General features: G+C 46.2%; 1 long non-coding RNA gene across 3 annotated transcripts; it reads right to left on the bottom strand.

The window, feature by feature from the left end:
• Positions 1-5827: 5827 nt before the first annotated feature.
• On the bottom strand, positions 5828-8785 carry LOC120644318. Of its 3 annotated transcripts, XR_005663620.1 has the most exons (7): positions 8411-8785; positions 7974-8088; positions 7696-7805; positions 7292-7352; positions 6988-7089; positions 6358-6439; positions 5828-6024 (listed from the first exon to the last, which is right to left on the bottom strand). It is a non-coding gene; the product is annotated as an uncharacterized LOC120644318 (long non-coding RNA). The 3 variants fall into 3 exon arrangements; XR_005663621.1 differs by lacking the exon at positions 7974-8088 and having other exon boundaries at positions 8411-8780; XR_005663622.1 differs by lacking the exons at positions 7696-7805; positions 7974-8088 and having other exon boundaries at positions 8411-8776.
• Between the last annotated feature and the right edge of the window lie 1367 nt (positions 8786-10152).

Raw genomic sequence — 10152 nt, 5'->3', positions numbered from 1 at the left:
CCACCTATCTATTCAAAGTTTGTGCTAATGGTTCACTCCACAGCTGCAACCCGCTATGTGAGACCCGCAAGATCCATGAGCGTGTGTAAGGATCACCGGGGTGTCCGACCCTAGAGGGGGAGGGGGTGAATAGGGTCGCTAATCGCTTTTCTATCCTAGGGCTCAATCTAATTGCATAAGATAAACCTAACACGTCCTACACATGCTAGTTATGACTAAGGTTTATCTATGCTACCCTCTACTTACCCCAAAAGACTTGCAACCTATAGTCAATCCTAATCAAACTAACTAGGAAAGTAAAGGTAAGCAAGAAAGAGTAAATGCGGAAACGTAATGCGGTAAGTAAAGCGGTAAGGGAGAGGATATGCAAACTCCCGTGAAGACACCAAGACACACGATTTAACGTGGTTCGGTTAGGACACCAAAGTCCCTCCCTACGTCCACGGCCACTTGCTCACAAAGAACAAGTGTGATACCGAGTCTCTTCGCTTGATCACCGTCTTGCCACGCCTCCAAGGCTCCCGACAAGCAAAGGCTAAGTGACACCAAGTCACAAAGACGAGGTCACCGTCACCGTCTATCTCGAAGCGTCACCACGGCACCGTCTTCACTATCTTGGAGCTTTAACACCAAGTAGGGGCCTCCTTCCCCGCACAAAGTGTCGTTGCCACTCCACACCAAGTCGGAGGGTCACACGACGAGTACAAGTGTTTGCTTGCCGCAGCAAGACTTCTCTCAAGGGAGCTCTCGCAAGAACTAATCCCTAATCAAGCACTAAGCATGCTAACAAGTGTGCTTAAGCCTATATGATGTACAATGAAGCTCTATGGTGGTTGGAGATGATCTTTAGCTCTAGTATACTTCTTTGAACTCCAGCACACTCAAATGGTGCGGCCTTGGGGGTATATATAGGCAGCACAAGCAAATATAGCCGTTGGAGAAAAGCTGCCAGAAATGTGCTTAACACCGGTTAATCCGATGCTCCCCAAATCGCCATCGTCGGTTTAACCGGTGATACTAAACTGCCCACTGAAAACTAGCCGTTACGTGTACGGGCAATCAACCGACGCAATTGACCGGTGTATGTAATGTTAGCGTCGGTTTAACCGGTGAGTGCAACTGTCCTCTGATCCTTGAAAAACAAACTCTCTGGACAACTGCACCGACGCCATTAACCGGTGCATCATCGGTTCATCCGATGTATGCATTTTCCTTGGTCTGCTTCTGCCATTGCACCGACGTATTCAAACTTCCTATCGTCGGTTCATCCGGTGCCAAACCCTAGCCCGCAGGCCATCTCTGTCATTGCACCGATGAGTACATTTTGCCTTACGTCGGTTCATCTGGTGATACTAAAACTCCCAGACGTGCTCAAGTCAATGCACCGACGTGTGTAATTTGCTTGGCGTCGGTTCAACCGGTGACTTGATTTCTTTGTCGGTTCAACCGCACAGATTCCTTCGGGCCTAGCTTCGCCTCTCTTCTCTTTGTCATCACTTGAACCTAAAAGCCTGAGTATATCATCTAAGCAAACACATTAGTTCAAGTGTTGCGTGTGTCATCAATCGCCAAAACATTATATTGAAATATGGCATGAGAGGCCATTTTCGCTACAGCGTGCCACCCCTTGCCATGGGGAGCATATCATGGAGTATTCTGTACCCATACTTAGGTTTGGCAGAAGGGATAATTCTAGCCAACCAAGTTTTGAGATGCCAAGGAATCTGTGCGGTGATGCCCAAGATGTCAGAGACACGGGAATATCAATTCCCGTGATGCTATGCCACTGAAGAGCAACCTTCGGTTGGAAATTTTCGGCGTATGAGGAAATGACTCCATGAGTCCTTCCCTATGCCAGAGCACCATAAGTACATCTTGGTGACTGTGGACACTATGTGTCCAAATGGGTTGAAACACTTCCTGTGTTGCGGCCGACTCGAAGAATTCAAAGAAGATGGTTCAGGAAATAATGTTTCTTTGCTTTGGATTTCCAAGAGTCGTGTTTAGTGGTGAAGACTCACACTTCACAAGACAAGACCTGCAGGAAGTGTCTCAGCTAGTTGGAGTAAACCACCGGGTTGCTATTCCATGTCATCCCAATGATGAACGCTAAGGAGAAAGAATGGAAGAGCAAAATCATCTGAGGCACCCCTGAGCATATTGAATTTCCTTAAAGACGTGGATAGGACTAACATGGTACAATCCCAACAGGCGATCAAGAGGTGGAAGATGGATCTACAATCAGCCGGGATTAAAAGGCAAATTTGTTAGGCTGAATTGGATGATTGGAGGAAGAAGGCCTACCAAAGCCAATTATGGAGTCATAACCCTCTAGGGTAATGACGGGAATACCTTTAAGGCCTATGGCCAAATATTGAGTAAATTCCTGGAGCCTAAATTACCGGAACTCAAAGAAATAGACATCTACGAGTTATCCGAGCAAAAGGTTTCGTCTATGGTCATCGCCAGACCTTAAACATGCCATATCCTAGTAGTGGGCGCTGGTTTATTTTCCAAATTATTTTCTCAAAATTTTGTTTTCAGCAGCGCCAAGTTTTTGTTTGAAAAAAAAAATTGCTTCATGCTTGTGCCTTAGTTGGTTGGTACACATTTTGTGTGCTAACCAACCCCCCTATTCTAACATTCCACCAAGTGTACAGGGGAAGTACATGAACATTATTGAAACAAACCCCTGGACAAAGTTGAGTGAAATCGGATGCACCCGTGCTTGGCCAAACATCGCCAAGTCCTATTCGTCACGGAGGTTTGCGACCCCATGTTTCTTTCCCTTCCAGGTTTTCATTCAAGTTCATTCTGGATTGAATAAATTTAAAATTGGATGAAAACTTTGGAAGAGATGAATTCATTCATGATTCTCAAAAGTGTCTAAGTTTTATTTCTTATGCAAGTACTTGTTACCTTTGGAACTTACATAATAGGATCACCAGAAGTTTGTCTATTGACCCTGATGATATAATGAAATGCGAGACATATTCTTTCCAATTCAAAGTCTTGGAGATTTGTTTTTAAAAGGCTAAAATGAGGCAACTCTCATGCTCTCTCAACTTTACAAAAGTCCTATCCAGAGCCATATATGACTTAAGTTGAACCCACATAGCTATCTTTTTACATTTTGAGCTTGATCAAACATCGTTGCCTTTCGAGGCAAGTCATGATCATCTAGTACTTTGGTCATCCACCACGCACATTCATCAATAAAGTCCATCAAAAGTGGTTCATCGGAAGCTCTCCATCCCCCTGAAAAAAAAGAGGGAAGCGACTGAGGAGACACTCTTACTCGAGCAAAAAAAAGGACAAATGGAAAGGATGGAGAAGCCAAGATCAAACACCACTCAAAGGACATTCATCCATCACACACATGCGCATGACCAAATTCTAAGGTGACATGACTTCTCAAAGACAAGATTTTTGATCTTGCAAAATAAATGAGGAAGATATGCATCTTTATCCCTACCTCGAGCTACACAAAAGCCTATCAAAAAAGTAGGAGAGGTTTCTCAAATTACCTTAGTAAGATTCAAATACAAAAGAGTGACTAAGAGTGAGTTGAAAGAGATGAGTGCATGCCTTCTGTTTTGAAAATCTTGCAAAAAACTCCAAGTACAGAGAAAAGGAAATGAATCATGCTCTCCACCAAGTTGTGATGAGGATCAATATTCAAAGATGAAGGTGTTAGCCACCCGGAATCCAAGGTACGAGGAAAGCTTAGAAATAAATCTTATACATTCTTTGAGTTCATGAATTCTAGACTTTGCTTGATCCGCTGGATCTTTTCTGACTCTTTTTGCTCGGGATGAGCAAAGTCTAGGTGTGGGGGTGCATTGGCGGTCGATTTCTATGATTTTTACTGCCAACATTTCTCCAGAATTCATGATTTTAGGGCCAACACAAACCAAATCTGATTTATATTAACGAGTTCCACAAGTTTTGGTGAGCATTTGAATGCAGGAATAACATGTATGAAAGTTGGCCAAAATGGGAGGAATCCCAGGCCGGCCGGCCTAGGCCAGGCCGGCCGGCCTGCCTATACCCCATGGAGTTTCATGTTCATCTTTGGTCAGAGTGCTCACGAGTGCAAATGCAAGCCAATCCAATGTGGTTTCATGAAAAATACATGAACCAAGACTAAAAGGCTTGAGCCATAAGAAGATGGGTCCACATGCAGTGCTCCAACTCAACCCAAACCCGAAACCGTCTATGAGAAGAATATGCAACCATTGATCAACACGTCGGTGGATCAGAGGGCCGAGAAGGGACAAGCCCAGGCCGGCCGGCCTAGGCCAGGCCGCCCGGCCCCCAACTACTCGGCTTTAGACTAACGCAACTAAAAACAACTTCATCAGGCAATCAGGAGTGTTCACGAAAAGGCAGTGCAAATTTGGCGGAGATCCCAGGCCGGCCGGCCGAGGGGAGGCCGGCCGGCCTCACTTTGTCACGCCACGTGCTCATCTCTAGCGTGGAAGCTAAACAGCCGACCTACTAGCGTAATGTGCACGCGCTAGCTTCAGCACCGCCTTGGAAGAGCTATAAAAGGACACCCACACCTCCATTCCAAGACACACCATTTGGAGAGGAGAAGAGCCTCAAACAAGATGTAGTCCATCCTAGAATAGGGAGATTGTAAGGTGAGAGCTTTGGTGAAAACCAAGCTAAAGGAGCGGTGCTGAATTATTTCAATCTTACTCCACTTTTGTAAGCCACCTTGGAGGAATGAATTATCTTCGGAGTGAAGTTCCTCGTCTCTCGTCGGTATCTCGCTAGTCTTTCTCTTTACTTCAGTTACTTGTTTACTTTCTGTCTTTGATCTCCGGGATCCCTAGTCTGCGTAAGTAGCAAGTTCTACTTATTGAGAGTGCTCTCTGTCTTGCCGGGAGGTAGGAGTACGTAACTCGATAATTGTAGGCATGGTGCCTAGACTGGGTTAGTTACATAGGGTTGTGTTCCACCCCACGGTACCGTTGTGGTAGGCGGCTGGTGGTGACAGCCCTGTCCGTCCCTTGTAGTCCACCACGTTTGGGTGTTTTCATAGCAGTAGTGCCGACTATTGTTGGACTCCCTTCTCACCCCAGTCTGAGTCCTTCCCTGAGGCCGCCGAAGTAGGTCAAGACAGTTTAGTTTCAAGTCTTCTGGGTAATGAGTTGGCTAACCGGCGTTAGACCCTCTACCCACTTACCTCTCTTCCCCTGATGGGTCCGGTTGAACTAGTTCTAGACCTAGTCGAAGCTTTACCGTTCCTTGGATTCGATATCCTAGGTATACTCCCTGGTGAAAGCTACATTGGTCTTTGTGCGCTTCGGAGTAATTCGTATAGGCTAAGGAGTGCCAACAGTTATCACGAAATAGCCCTCAAGGAAGAAGATCAGATCAAGACAGCGTTCATCACTCCGTTTGGTGCATATGCATACAAGACCATGTCCTTCGGATTAAAGAATGCTGGAGCAACATATCGGCATGCCATACAACTAAGCTTCACCAACCAGCTTCATCGCAACGTAGAAGCTTATGTCGATGATGTGGTCGTAAAGACAAAGGAATACGACTCCTTTATCTCCGACCTAGAAGAAACCTTCAACAATTTACGAAGTTTCAGATGGAAACTAAACCCGACCAAGTGTGTTTTCGGCGTGTCATCCGGAAAACTACTCGGCTTCATTGTCAGCCACAGAGGAATTGAAGCGAATCCAGAGAAGATTAACGCCATCATGAATATGGAAGCTCCGGCCTCTATTAAAGATGTTCAGAAGCTCACTGGATGCATGGCCGCCTTAAATAGACTAGTAAGTTGGCCCGTGCTAACGCTATGGGTAAAAAAACAACATATGTAATATTTATGTGTAATAATAAGTGTGCTCGTGTTAACGCTACGTATAAATTTCAGACATACAAAGCCATTACATTGTTCCAGGCCAAACTATTGCTACACAACCACATTCATCCCCCACGCTCCATCCGCATCTGCTCTCTTTGCCTCCCTCGCGCGCTCGAGTCCCCAACTGCCACCACCTGCAGGATTCCGCAGCTCCAAGTGTCATCTAAAACGATATATAATCACCTCCCCTCTAACAAGCCCCAGAGGCAAAACAAGGGATGCATTTTCTGAATGATATATAATGAATTGCTTGTAAGATCAAGAAACATGAGCATTTGCTTCTCTTTTAGCACAATGCTCCTAGCATGGACAGCGCAGAAAAATCGAAATACTAAAGAATGTTTGCCAAAAAAAAGGTCAAGCTTAAAAAAATAAACAATCAGGAAGTATATAACTCCAAACTGTACAACAAAACAGCAGGTATAGCTTGATTAATCTGGTTATCTACCAAGTTTGAATGAGTTTACCTAGGAGCTGATTTAAGGTTGAATGAGACTCTCCAAACTGTCCAATTTCAATCTTGTGGACTTAAAGAGAAAGCTCTCCAAACTGTCCAACACGCAGAAGTCAATAAGAGTAGTATGATGCTAATATAATAGTATAATAGTCCATGTATCAGTTATAGTGCTTGCTAATCCAGAAACAGAAAAGCTCCAAAGGGACATCTTTCACACTGAAAATTTTAAGCACTACAGCAGAGATAAAATACACTGAATTGAGGCCAATTGTTATAGTACAAATGGGAACTATTTTGTATAGAAATGGGAAAAAGCATGGACCAATTGTTATAGTACAAATGCTAACTATTTTGTTGTTCTTTTTTGTTTAATATGAGTAGCTTCAGAACTTGGAAGTCTTGTGGTTAAAACTTAAAAGGAGAGGCAACAAGTACTAAATTCCAGCTTGCTACATAGAATTATCCTTTTCAACTCTTTCTGGTCTGATGGAGAAGCTCATTTGTGCTCTCTTCTCTCTCAAGCAATGCACACAGCAAGAAGCAATCTGGCTCTTTGCTTGGCTCTATTCTTATCCAGTAGCACACTACTTACTGCTACCATCTTCTATCTCGATCAAGCAGAAATCAGGAAAAAATGTACCTGAAGCTTTTTCTTCTCCAAAACCTGATCCACTCAAAGCTCTACCCTGAACCTCAGGCTTCTTTCATTTTGGCAGCACATCAGATAGCTCTTCTTCATAGCCTAAAAAAATAAACTGATCAGGAGGAGCAGAGGAGCAAGAAGAATTAGTTCAGAGCATGCATCTGTCAGGTTAGAACAACAACTCTAGGTTTTGCATTTTTCTTGTCATATAATTTCCATTTTTAGTACCAATAATTAGACTCCCTCAAGCAATAGCTCTTGAAGAATTGTAGCTCTTTAATGACAGATGACAGGACACTACCTAATTTGAGAAGCTACTCAATCCCTCAAGAAGCACCACGCTGGTGTGATCCATAAGGTATCTGCAATTATACCAATAATAAAACTTCCTGATAATTGGGCGCAATGCAACAATAAACAAAAAATGAAACAGCAGTACATAGCTACTCAGGCTGTTTTCTTTCTGATATGATTTAATTGTAACCAACACAGCAGTATGAAGCACCAGTACCACTGCTAACCCAATGGTAAAGGAGCAGCCCATCAATTTGCAAAAAAGTGCATGTTTAGGACTGAACTGATTGAACTTATGTCTATCTCTATAGTCTATACTGAACTCTGAACCTAAATAGGCCAAGCACAGTTAAAGGCTGTGCAAAATCAGCAAGCAAATCTAAAAGGAAAAGGGAAAGAAAAAATGTACACCTTGCACCCATTTCCTCAAACACGTTGAGAGCATGATAGGTGGAGGTGTCCATACCAGCAACAACATCTTACATTTGTTACGCTTCTAGCTTATTAGGAGCATCATAGGTCTATTCAAGTGAGAAAGCAAGAGGTAAATCCAGCAAACTCAGCACAGCATAAGGCATGAATCAAAGAAATGAGACAAGCCATGAATCAAAGACCTCAGCACAAACTGCAAGCTTTTTTAAATAATACGTATAAAACAATTCCCAAAAATGCATAGCACTGCAGCTTACATTCTGAGCTAGCCTTGAGTCCTTGACATCAACTGTCAACTTCTTGTTCTTAATCTGGGTTTGAAGCTTGCTAAATATGGAATCATTTTTTTCTTGTTCCTGCTGCTGTGATTGCCTATACGCAAAATCAAGATCACCACAACAAAGAAAAAAACTATAAGTGCTATATGAAGATGCGCTGATCCAACACTGTATTCTAGTGCTAATTCATCTACTTGGTAAGCAGTCCCTAGCTCACAAGCATTTACTAAAGTTTTGTTTCATTCATCTACCTGGGCACCGTTCTAGAGCAAGAATCTCTACTAATAAATACTATCGATGGAGTCCCACTATCAGCACGAAACCAGAAATCCTATGCATGATGAATAACCAAGAGCCTTCATTGGTTGTCTGATCAGGAGGAGCAGGAATCAAAATTCAATGGAAGATAATCTCACCTCTCCCCAACTCAAGTAGCAAGGCGCGCAGCCGGAGACGATGTCGTCGTGAGGGCGGGCCACAGGAGTCGCCGAGGGCGTCGTGAGTGCGCCACGGATGGATGCAGGGAGCAGGGCACCACAAGAGTTCCGAGGGTTGCCGTTGCCCGCCGCGATTCGTATCCGAGAGGAGGGTCCGATACCTTGGGCCGGAAGGAGGGCCGACGGTGGTCGGGGAAGGAGAAAAGGCAAGGGGGCCAGCAGGAATCTGAGAAGGGGAAGGGTCTACGGCGGCAAGCGGCGAAAAGGAGCGCCGAGTTCGGTGCGCCCCTCCACGCGTTCCGCGCGGTGCAAACGGCATGGCGGATCGCGCTCGGCAGCTTCAGCCTCGGCGCCTTCCGGCATGGGTGAACGGCGCCCGCCGCGCGTATGCCGGAGCGCGCGGTGGCGGCTGGCGCGGGCGAGGGCGGCCGCTGCGGGCGGCGCGAGCAAGCGACGCGAGCGAGCGAGGAGGAGGGAGGGGGAGTTGGCAGCCCAGGAGATCTGGACGCCGGCCCTAGCACCCGCTGCGAAGGATGCCGATTAGGAGGCCGCACCCGGCTTGTAGGGCGGCGGCGGCGTCTGGGCCCCAACCCTGGCGCGTCCGCGGTGGCGGGCGGAGGCGGCCGGGCAGACCGCGGCCTCTCGTAGGCCAATGCGGACTCCGCGGCGGCCGGAGCCCACAGGCGGCACAGGGCGTGTTCGCAGGAGCCCAGGCGCGCGGGAGTCACGGCGACGCCGGGCTTCGCGGGAGGAGCCCGGGAGGGTTCGCGGCGACGCTGGGGGAGAGGGACCGGAGCAGGAGATCGCTGGAGTCCGAGAGGGTGAGAAAAAATAAAGTAGCAGGGTGGGATTCGATCCCAGGCCGTCGGGGGCGCTGTGCTGTGCGGGGCGCTGCGGGAGCGAGGCTTCAAACGTGTGCAGAGGCTTCAACGCGTTGAAGCCTAGAGATTCTGGCTATTGGATTGAGTTGAGGACTGCTGAGAGCCGTTGATTTTGATGTAGTAGCATTTCTGGGTACAATTTTTAGTGTGCACTATGGTCTGGCTTCTCAGTGAGGGGCACAGGATTGGGTGGTCGTAGTATAATTCAATCGTTCCTTTTAGGGAGGGATTCCTCTCGAGACTCAGCGAAAGAGGACTTCCTTTCATCAAGCTACTAAAGAAGCAAGATAAGTTCAAATGGTCTCAAGAAGCAGCCGATGCACTCGAGGATCTTAAACAACATCTACAGTCACCACCTATCCTCATGGCCCCAATGCCAGGAGAGGAGTTGCTCCTCTATATTGCGGCTACCACACACATCGTCAGCATCGAAGTACAGCGTCCAACGACCTGTTTACTTTATCAGTGAAGTACTCTCCGAATCAAAGGTGCGATACCCACCGATTTAGAAACTTCTCTATTCAATACTGATCACATCAAGGAAGTTACGACATTACTTCGATGAGTACAAGATCTCAGTAATCGCGGACTTCCCACAGGGTGATATCTTACACAATCGGGATGCGACTGGTCGCATCTCAAAATGGGCAGTCGAACTAGGAGCACTCGAGCTGAAATTTAAGCCAAGAACAGCAATCAAATCTCAAGCCCTAGTCGACTTCCTGGTTGAATGGAGAGAAAATCAAATACTTGCTCCAGCATCCATCTCAGACCATTGGACCATGTACTTCGATGACTCACTAAAGTTGGGCGGAGGAGGAGCAGGCGTACTCTTCATCT

Source organism: Panicum virgatum, chromosome 8K, assembly GCF_016808335.1.
Source record: "Panicum virgatum strain AP13 chromosome 8K, P.virgatum_v5, whole genome shotgun sequence".
In the NCBI taxonomy this organism is placed as follows: domain Eukaryota; kingdom Viridiplantae; phylum Streptophyta; class Magnoliopsida; order Poales; family Poaceae; genus Panicum; species Panicum virgatum.
The sequence above is the reverse complement of the archived record's forward strand: the minus strand, read 5'-3'. Positions and strand labels throughout refer to the sequence as shown.